An 11,829-nucleotide genomic window follows, 5' to 3' on the forward strand; every position below is an offset into this window, starting at 1 on the left:
AGCGGCCGCGGCCTGGTTTTCGAGGATCGTCGAAGGAGCCGAGGAAGCTCAGGTGGGAATCAGTGAGGTGGGTGTAGATGCGGGTGAAGTTGAAGAGAGGGATGCACGATTCTGAGAGGAGGATGAACCATTTGTTCGAGGGGTCGAGGAGGGCGTTGGCAAGCAAGCGGCGCTCTGCATCGATCATCGTTGCTCGGCCCCATTCCACCGTCTGTGTTTTTCTAAAATTAGAAGTTTAACTGAAATGATATGGTAAATGTATTCTGAATACTTCTATGAATAAGAATTTACGAATTGTCTCTTGATGATATACATATATAGATATGGCAATTAAATTTGTTGAACTTGTTGCTAAGAGATAAAAATTTTTGGTGATATCACTATTCAATCTGACTATTTACTAGGGTAAACTACACCGGTATCCATCTCTTGATAGCTCATTTAGCAAACTGAGTTGTCTCTATAATTGTTTTATGAATATAATAATGCATAGGATATATATTGAATATGAGTTTATGGTCTATTAACAAAATGAGTCATTACCGGAGTGATGATATCCACTTGCTCTTGCGTTGCTTGCTATTGATTGGACTTCCTACTTATAGAGAAACCTATCTGTAGTTGTAGATACACCTATTTTGGGTAAGCTTCTTCTTATACATGTGCAAGAGCATAACCTCGTTACTTTTCAAGCAAGAAACGCTAGTGAAATTGCATGCGATCAGTTAGTCAAAGAACTCATTTTCAGAAGATACAAGTGAATTGAGTGGTCTTGAGAATATTTCTCTTATTTGGTAAATGGGACCACTGCTCCTGATTTGAGGAGACGCACATTAGTTTCCCTAAGAGGTACGTAGATCAATTATCTATTGTATGGACCAATCATTATCATATTGGTTTCCCAAGAAAAACATGAAACTAGTCTAAATATTATAGTGAAAATTATTTAATTATTTCTAATTTATATTGTTGCACTACAACAAAAGTTCTATGTGCCAACATTTATTTTATGACACATATAAAAGTGTTATTTTATTTATAAAAGATTAAAATATAGTGACACAAATAAAAAATGTAGCAAATCACGACACATATTTGTGTCATTAGATATATAATTAAATATAAAAAAAAGGCTAATAGTCCAACATGGATTGTGAGAGCATCCATTAATAGGCTTACTTAATAAATCTTAGATTTTAGTTATGACGTTGATTAAACATTTATGATGGTGTATAAGCTAAAAAAAACTCCATAGTTTAGTGTGCTTTCGAGAGAGTAATCGTAGGATATGTGACTTTCTATGAAGTTAAAAGTGTTGAATGATGACACTCTTTATATTTTTATGGTCTAGACACAATTATGTGTCACCACTTTTGATACATATATGTGTCACGAGTTTTGTGACACATATGTGTGTCACCACTCGTGACATATATATGTATCGTGAGTTTTGTGACACATTGTTACATGTGTAGAATCACACTTTTAAGCTCTAACCACACTTTTGGTATGTGTCATGCTCTATCTGTGCAATACAAAAATGTGTCGCGAAAAAATAAAAAATGTATCATAATTTACAACTTGTGTTGTAGTGTTGTGATTTTAAATCATGCAAAAGTTTATATTACATAGGTATGTTCATAGCTAGGCATGATATTAGTACGTTCATATTTGTGCATTTGATATACATATGGTGAGTAAACTATATATTCAAGGTATAGTGGGTATGTGCTAAAGCTTAATTAGTGCACAGAGAGCACCTGATTAATAAAGCTGACGAATTGTTCTGCACAGTACTAGGAGAAAATTTTCCTCTACTTCAGAGTGGGAGTGAGAGTCATCCGTCTTGTTTGTAAAATGTGTAACAAATTATCAAAATAATAGATTATCTATCAAAGAAAATAAGAACATCAAAATTTTAGTTGTTTACACGCGCGCTATTCATGATATTACCCCTGAAATATACAAAATAACAAGAAATCAATAATCAATAACTTCCTTTTTAAGAATATTTTATCTTCCTTAATTGTGAAAGCGAGAGTGAAATTGATAAACTCATCTTTCTGCACAGAGCTAGAGAGAAACTTTCTATATAAGCTCGTTGCTGGCAACTCTCTAAGTCTTAAAATTTTCCTAACTAGAAATTTCTTTCCTTTGGTTTTTATTTCACATTTTTCCTTCCAAATATTAGTAAAAATTTTCACTATCATGCTAATAACAACTTTAATTGGCTAGCCGCTACACCAAGAAACAAATGAATACGACATAACAAAAACATAGAACACACCTTACTCGGTATCCTACTCCCGAAGAACACCGAACCCTCCAGCAGCTCCTCTTCATACTCCGGTGTCGTGTGACGATAAACCGAGTACAAACCCTTATCCTGTCCTTCCAAAAATCTCTCCCACAATCGCATCAACGGCATCCTCCCCCTCGTCAGGAACATAAATGCCACCTTCCCTCCCTTATTGTACTCTGCCGCACAACTTACCACCAATGCCCGCCTCATCACTTCCTCATCGTCATCCATCACCTGCCACGATGCATTCCCAACCGTCCGATCACCATTGCACCGATAACTGTATTTTGAGTTTATGAACCGCACGGATTCTGTGAGTTTGATGACTGTAAGAGAGATTATAATGAATATAGTCAGTGAGATTAAGGAGAGGATAACGGCGGTGAGACGGAGAGAGAGATTTTTGGATGGCATTTTGGTGATTATGGAGGGGAGGATGCAAGAGGTGTGTTGGTTAATATTATTGATGAGGAATAATTAATGTGGCTGGATTTGGTTAAGTTTTGCAAGCTGTAGAGAAGAATCGCGCAAAGTTTTGTTTGCCGTTCTAAGGAAAAAAGAGGGAGTGTGTTTAATTCTCGTGCTAGAGTCACAATTAATCTCATGGGAGCTAAAAGCGTTGTTAGTAACTGAACTGTGCTTGATCAGTTGAAGGAAATCATAAAGCAACAGTTGGTTTGGCTGCTATATATAGGACAATAATTGAAAGTGTACAGTACAGTACAGAAAATTAAAAGTATAGCTCTCAAACTTCATGACAGCTTCTCAGGGGTGGCACTACAGGCACACCCCCAACCACACCTTGGGGCACACCCCTCTCTCAGCTACAGTGCAAGGGGCCCATTTTAGATTTAAAAAAAAAAATCTAAAATGGGCCTCGTGCACTGTAGCTGAGAGAGGGGATGTGCCCCAATGTGTGGTTAGGGTTGTGCCTGTAGTGTTTTCCCTTCTCAGGTGTAGTGGTGTAGTGAAAGAGATCATAGTAAGTCAGATTCAAATCTTAGTATTTAAAGCATATTAAACAAGATATCATTACATGACATCAAATTTCAGCTCATACATACAAATGGCGCTACCTCTTGAAAACATGTCATAACATAAAATAATTAACCCTCAGACCCTCACCACAAGTTAGAAATTTTGAAATAGTATAAGAAACTAAAATTTGGAGAAACTAGTTGTATTCAGGTTAAGTTTGTTTGGGTAAAAAGTTGATTTCATTAATTAGTTCATTACAACTTTAGACATTTACAACACTCAAAGAAATAGCATTTTCATAAGACTTTTAACAAAAATTATAAATTTCTTTCAAACTACACACAATAGTAGTTTATCTCCTATTGCTTGCGTGGAATCTTTGCCGGTGTCGGGGTTTATCCGTGGACCGCCTACGGATTGGATTCGGTTAACAGAATAATTGATTAGAGCTCCTACTTTACCAAGGAAATGTTGGACCCTAGAGGGGGGTGATTAGAGTCTTAAGGCTATAATTGTGCACACTACAAGAAATTACATCTTTAACGAAGGGATTTCCCTTCGTTAAAGTGCTGAAAACCTTTGTTATTGTATGCTAACGACGGGGAAAAATCCCGTCGTCACCCGTCGTTGAAGCCCTCTTCGCTAAAGGGTCACGAAGGGATATACTACCCGTCATTATAGAGTCTATAACGACGGAACATATTACCTTCATTAATATTTACGACGGTAATTATCACCGTCGTTACCATCAGTAACGGGGATATTTTCCCATCGTTACCATCAGTGACGGGATATTTTCCCGTCGTTACCATTAGTTACGGGGATATTTTTCCGTCGTTACCATTAGTTACGGGGATATTTTCCCATCATTGAAGACTAATTAATGACGTTTGGATACCGTCGTAAAAGTCCTCATAATGGGTAATTAGTAACCCATCAACGACGGTGCTTTCCCTTCGTTGATGAACAAAATACGGTTTATAAAACCGTCATTGTAGAATACAAATTTCTAATATACATTAATAATAAATTTTCCATTCATAGGCAACTATCATATTATTCTCAACCAGACACTAAGATTCACAACAAAAATATATTAAAAATACCCAATAATGGATAAGAGGTAAAATAAAAATTCCATTCATTAATAACATCAATAAATAAAATTCCATCATCCTCAAATATTCAATACTAATAACAAGAGTTAATATCCTAATTGTTCCAAAGAAAAATACATAAAACTATCAAAAGCAAATTAAAGTAAAAGTTACAGAAAGACACATAATTTTCATCTCTAATCAATGTTAAAAAGAAGACTCGAGCTACCCCTTCTCCTAGTCTTGCATATGGATAGCCTGAAAACCTTCGTTGGTTCTCCTAAGGAAATGCAACGAGTGCTTCGTCAGAGAGATCGAATGGTCTTCAAGGCAAACTTCACCGATATTATCCAGTGCCTTTACTTGAATATAGGGATCCTTGGGAGGAACCATATCCTAGAAATATTGCCAAAGTTCTTTAGTATGAACGAGCTCAAACGTAACATATGCATTTAGAAATGTATATGAAAAACATGGGCGCATACCACGGTCAAATCTATATCCAGCTCTGACATATAGGACTCTATGGCTGCAGAGTGACTCTTGAAATACTCTTCTTCTGAATAGTTGAGCTTTTCTTGAATTTCCTGGGGAAGAACAGGACCAATTTTCCATCTCAGGCTCTGAATGATTTCAGCTCTATTATACCTGTTAAATTACAGCAAATTTTGTTAGGGGAGGTACCGCATTTTCCTTGGCTACAAAGATTATGTTACTCTCAAGATGAAGAAAAAAGGTTATTGTATGTCGAGTGTTCTATACATGTAAGCCATGAGGCAGTGTTTGTTGCGACTTGCGAGCTATGGAGAAGTGATGTACAATAGCACCAAAGTGATCCTCATTTCTTGTCGTTTGAATGTCTAGGCTCTGCTCCTCAATTTTCCTGTATAAAAGAACAGGTAAGATTGTTATGACGTACAAATGCAGCACAATATACAAGAAAGATGCAGCTTTTAGCAGGAGAAACTAATGACCTGATCAAGGACTGGAGTTGTAAGCTGTGCTCAGTACACCCTTTAATAAACTTGATCAAATGTGTCATTCTACAAAATCAACAGATTATGTGGTCATGAATATTCATTTACAAAAATTAAGCATCATGAGGCATTTGACAAATAGTTTAAATAAAACTGAATATTCGAATCATTTTTAATTGCTAAGCTAAGAAGAGCAAATTTTTATAATCAAACCCACTATTACATTACGTGCACTCAAACTCTCACACATATTATTTCTTTGCAAAACTTTGTATATAAACTAACACATAGCTTCTCTGAACTCCATCTCTCTCTTCTTCTTCTTCCTCTCATAGTTCAAGCTAGGTGATCAATGGAATTAGACGGAGTAGCAAAGAGGTTGAAGGATAAGTGCATATTAATCAATGGTTCAACTGGTTTTCTAGCAAAGAGTATGAATCTTAATCACACCTAGTCAATTATCTTGATTTTGATTCTCATGACTGCAAGATGTACATCTTCACTCCAGCAACCTATTCTAGTGTAATGTGAATTAATTCACTGTGTATCTATCATCTGTAATGTCTTTCATATATGTCCTTGGTACCTTTGCCCTTTGTATCATGCTATAATAACCAAAAAAAATCATCAATGCAGAATTAAAACATGCATGCCAATCTTCAACAACCACAAAACCCGAAAGAATAGAAGGAAATGATATTTGACAAATTAAGCTAAGCCCATTTCAATACTAAACTACTACAGACATAATAAAATAACTTTTGGGCAAAAAAAATCATTTCACCAATGCCGAGCCCAATGGCTGAAGGATGCAAGAAATAGAGTTTCATGTCAACAGTGTTGCACTTGGGTATTAAGAAAAATGGGCATCGATAAAAAGGAAACAGACCAACCAATTAAGCAGCCAAGAGCTTTCACAGAGTAATTTCATCAAACACCTGACATCATACACGGAACTAAACAACAAATAGAAAGAAACCCACAAAGCAAAGAGAGAGGAAATCAATGAATTAAACTCACAGATTCAAGCTTGCCAATGGTTTTGGCTAAGATCTTGGTGGCGTCTTTGAGGATTTTAGAAAGCGACCACAGGGTCCCAGAAAGCGACCACAGGGTCCACTGAGACATTGATGCTGAGGTTCAATGTGGGCATTGTTCGTTGAGTTGGTTGGGTTCAGAGAACAGAGAGAGAGGCTGTTGAGAGTCGAGAGGAGAAAGGGGTGAAGGAGCGGGAGCGATGGGTTGTCCCCCAGCCCTAGGTTGCCCCAGCCCCGGGCCTTGGTGGGCTTACCAACAGGGCCGGCCTTGGCTATGGTCTACTCTCAAGAAAAAAATTGAAGAAGAAGGGGAAACTATAGGGCACTTGAATACAAATATTATGACATAAAAAACTACATGCTGCCTGAGTTTTACCGTCGAACTTGGCACGACGATGGGGCTGGGACGGTGATGTGGCGGTTGGGCGACGCAGGCGACCTGGGGCGGCAAGAGGCGGCGATGGGGGTGGCAAAAAAGTGGGACGGGGCCGCGCTGGTCGGCTGGACCATGGCGGCGAAGAAGATTCACAAATAGTGAACAGTAACACGATTTTTAATCTAGGGTTTATTTTGTTAGTTGCGGTTAGAGTGAGGTTTGGGGTTTGGGTTTCAGGTTGTTTCACAAATAATGAACAGTAACACTATTTTTAATCTAGGGTTTATTTTGTTAGTTAAGGTTAGAGGAAGGTTTGGGTTTCGGGTTGTTTATATTATTTTGATTAGTACTCTTATTATGATTAGGAGTTATGATTAATGACGGTAATAGACTCCTTCGCCTTTTAGAAGGTCTAATAACAACGGTATTAGAACCAAATCAACGAAGGGAATAAAAAACCGTTATCCCATCTCACACCATTACTCTAATAATTGTGATAACTCGATGAAGGGCTTTAAAACCATCGTTATTTTATACACATTAATGACGGTTAACTGGTCCCTTCACTAATTTTGGTCGTTAAATACCCGATTTCTTGTAGTGGCAATAAAAAATAAGACAAGCAACAAACCACAAAATGAACAACTATAGAAAATGAGATAGAGTTAGAAATCGTTATCCAAGTGACGCGCGATGTGTTAACGAGGTTCGGCCCGCTGACCTACGTCCCTGCTCCCCACTCACGAGGAGAATCCACTACACAACCCGGTTTGGAAGCCGAAACTTCTTCTACACAACGATCTCCACAAGATCTCACAACTACACAGTTGATCACCATAAGATCTCACTCCCACACAGTTGATCTCCACAAGATCAAGCTCTCAACAATAGTAATGGTGTAAAAACTCTCTTTACAATGTCCCTATGGTAAGGAGAAAGATTACACTGAAGCTGGGAAGTGAACTTGAAAACAGAGAAAATCAGGTTTTGAAAGTTTGCTCTCAGTAAAAACAGATCTCTGATTTTTTCAAAATGTTTGAGACACTTGAAGAAGAAGGGGTATAAGGGGTTTAAATAGGAGAAAACACTGTAGCCAAAACCCATACCCATATCCCCTAAATCCCGTAAAAAATCATCGTCTGAAACTGTACGTAAAAAGTCTGTTGGAGTAAACGGCGGTCGACCGCGAGCCACTTTCGAGGCTCAGAAAATTTCCAGAGACTTTGGCGGTCGACCGTGGCGGTCAACTGTGGGAATTTTCGAGCTAACGGTCGACTGTGGCGGTCAACCATGAAAGTTTTTGTTTGGCTCCGCAGGTAAAAACTCAGGCGTGGTCGACCGTGGCGGTCGACCGCAAACTGATATAGTTAACACTGTTTATAAAACCTGATTTTAACTCTTTAAAAATATGTAAAAATATTTAAATAACTTCCAAAAATTGTGTAACTTTGTAAATTGATTTTGACATTAAAAATAAACTGTTTGGAAAAGGAATTTTATGAAAAGAACCTCATACTTGTGAAAAATGATATTTTGTCAAAACGCTAAAAAATATAAGTATGAAAACGTGTGTGTGATATCCCAATAGCTTCAAATGAAATCTATAACTACTTGCCTACATTCTATCACTAGAGAGAAAAAAAAAACTAGCTAATATCCTCACATAGAATTACAATTATTTGAGTCTTGATATAGCTTCTCAATGCATTTATTGTTCTTGAATAAATAATGCTTCATCACTATGCCTCCTCCTACTATGGATATCATCGTTGTAGCTCATATTCCATCCAATCCTCCATATGTGGTACTAACATGCTTGATATATATTAACTACAATATCACTCAAAAAGTAATTAGTACCGATAATGGTGGTTGTAAAACATTATCAAAACATAAGGGCTAACAGGAAATATTCGCTAAAGTACTGATATCGACCAATCGAAATCAGTACTCTTCTCGAGATTAAGACCAAGCCTAATCTCAAGGAAAGGGGGGACGGGGCTTCAGATCCTTCGAAAGACTCCTTCTTTATGTAGAAGTTCGTCGGGATCTAGCTAGCCACCTCTGAAATTTCGTGCTCCTTGACTCTTCAATCCAGCAGCACCTCGTCCTCTTGATAAAATTTTAGCTCTGTAGAATGGAAGCCCTAAGCTTATATTTATAGGGCCTCAGATGAGGTTATTTGGATGAGAAAGGGAGATTTGGTATTTTCTTCAGTCAATAACGGCCTACCCACGTGTAGAGATGATATCAAATTAGTTGGAAATCTCTGGAATAGATAAATCCTGTAAAAACTGTTTAAAACTGTCAAAAACGCGTTTGAGGCTCAGGACTACGCGGCAAGCCATGGTGACCCGTGCCCACGCGGGGCACCTATTGGTGACCCTCGTGGGCGTGGGTCAACTATTAGGGACCCGCATGGGTGCAGGTCACCAAATGGTGACCCACGTGACTGCGGGTCACTTCTTGGTGACCCGCGTGTGCGCGGGTCACCAAGTAGTGACCCGCGCCCCCACACGGGTTCTGAGATTTTTTTGCACTTTTCTGGTGTTTCCTGACTTTTTCGGACTTGTACTTTCTACCGTTTTGGTATTTGGTTATCTTGTTGACTTGTACGCTTTGCTAACTTGCTTCATGTGCTCGTTAGCTTCTTTATGGTACTTGGAGCTTACTGACAAGCGCGGTGGCCACTTGGAGCTGACCGACAAGCGTGACAGCCACTCGGATAATCCTTCTCGACTCGGATGATGATGTTCATCGTCTTCTTTTTATCTCGAGCTATGTGCGGGAACCTATAGACATTTTTAGATGCCTACAGATACCCCCTCTAAAGTGTTTCAGTCTCGTTTTTTTTATAGAGGAGTCTGAAATACTTTGGATATGATACGCTCAACCTTTAATTCTTAGATTTCTTTAGCTCTCAGTCTATTCAGTATTTTATCGAATAGCTAAAATTCTTTCGGTACTACATTTATCGTCTGACCGTTGTCGAAACCTCAAACTGGGATTGATGCGTTAATATATGAATCAGTTTTTGTCATTGAATCGACTTCTGAACAGATCATCTTCGTCGGGAATTTACGTCTAAATACGATCAAATTTCCTAAAATAATTCTTTCATCTGAAATATCATTCCGAGCCTTGTTTTGGCAGAATTATTGACGTGTCGACCGACGTCCACCTTTGTTGTAGTGTGAACACAAATAAGCCTTATTTTGGCAAGAATCACTAACGCGCTGATTGGTGTTAACATAGTTTATACTCATATGTTTAATGGAGTCTACACAGTTTTAGTTCTTAAGGTGTTAGAGCGGGGAGGACCAGTTTATACTCATATACTCCTGGGAGTTTCAGGAATCAGTTTAGCCTCATGTACCCATTGGAGGTTGTCGGGTTATCCTTAAGAACATTACATGTAATATTCTCCAGGAACTTCCCGTCAAGAGTGGGAAACAGTTTAGACTTGTATACCCTTTAAAGTATCAATACGGGTGTCGAATACATCGAAAATAAGCGAAAGCAGGTGAAAATACTACGAAAACAACCGCTAGACCGACCCCACGTACGTGTAGGGTCGAAGTGACCAGCACTTGCACGGGTCAGGTCTAAGTGACCCACACTTGCGCGATGGTGACCCGCATGAACGCAAGTCACACCTACCTGACCCGTACTATAAAACCCTGAAAATTTATGTTAATATAATTAATATAAGATTAATTATGATTTATGGATATTTATTTTAATAAATATAGTTAAATAGGGTATGAGTATGATACCATGTGTTTTGAGTATAAACAAGTTCATTCATGAGAAAGAGAAGAGTCGAAACATGCACAACGGCCAAATATGTGTAACTGGAAAATTTTAGTCCGGTCGACCGTCGCGGTCGACCACTGTCCGGTCAACCGCCATGGTCAACCGCGAAACCTGCAGAAGTCAGATTCCTGTTTTGAGTTGGTTTTGGTTTTCTAAAGCCCATATTCGTTTTCCCTGGTTTATATATCAAATTTTTACGAACTTTCTCAGTTTTCTAAGAACCCTAACAGTCACTATACCCCCACAAACCCTATTTTGATTCTTGGAGAATATTGGAAGCTTTCAAGTGGATTTTTCGGGTGATTTTGGCTTTTGGATTGGAGATCTGCTTTGGCTTGACATCCTAAAACGTTTTTCTACAAGTTTCAAGCGAGTTCATCTCTGCTAATCCCCCTCCTAGTTTTAAAAATGTTTTTTTTTGAAGAATTTTTAACATGTTTCATAGAGGCAAATTGACTAGTTTATGAATAAAAGTTAATTCTTTTGTATTATATGTATAAAGACTAGGTCTTTCTATATTAAAAAGTTGAGAACGAATTTACAGAAGTATGTAAGATCTGAAAATAATTTAAAACGTGATTTAATTTGAAGAAAGATGATTTGTTCTTTGTTTCGAGTTTTTATGCATGACTTAGGGGTTTGAATATAAATTTTATGCAAATAATCATGCTATATATATTGAGTTTGTTTCCAGAAGTTTTTATCTACAGTAGACATGCTCTCATGCAAGTTTTATATTGTTTTAATCATGGTTGAATCACCTAAACATGGTGTGAATACGACACACACAACCAGATTGAGAATCTGGAATATCAGCCCATGGTCGACCGGGCCATAGCGGCCGGTCCGACGCATGCAGGACAGAGGCCTGAGAAGTCTTAGAATACCATCGCGGTCCGCCGCCGTTCTTGTTTGCGGTTGATCGACACACAGTCCGTGGCCCTATGCATGTTTTGTTTGACTGTTGAGTTTTCGAGCTAGTCTGTCGACCTTGTATTGTTGTGATAAAATGTTTATGAGCTGTTTAACATCTGAAATGTCAGTAAACACCAGATATGGATACGTACACCAAGATATGTACACGTATGTTTAAAATATGATATGTTAACATGATAAATAAGAAAAATACACAAATATTATATTTTCGGAATAGGGAGATGAAACCTATTTCCACGGGGCGATTGAGTAAGAGTATTACAAAAGTATCATCATATTATATTTTCAGAATAGGGAGGTGAAATCTATT

At 38.1% G+C, this 11,829-nt stretch overlaps 2 pseudogenes; both read right to left on the reverse strand.

Moving 5' to 3' along the window:
• Positions 1-2,752, reverse strand: part of LOC109843105 — a 3,279-nt pseudogene extending 527 nt beyond the window's left edge.
• On the reverse strand, positions 4,615-5,419 carry LOC109841638 (annotated as a pseudogene).

This window comes from Asparagus officinalis, chromosome 5 (assembly GCF_001876935.1).
Source record: "Asparagus officinalis chromosome 5, Aspof.V1, whole genome shotgun sequence".
NCBI classification, from domain to species: domain Eukaryota; kingdom Viridiplantae; phylum Streptophyta; class Magnoliopsida; order Asparagales; family Asparagaceae; genus Asparagus; species Asparagus officinalis.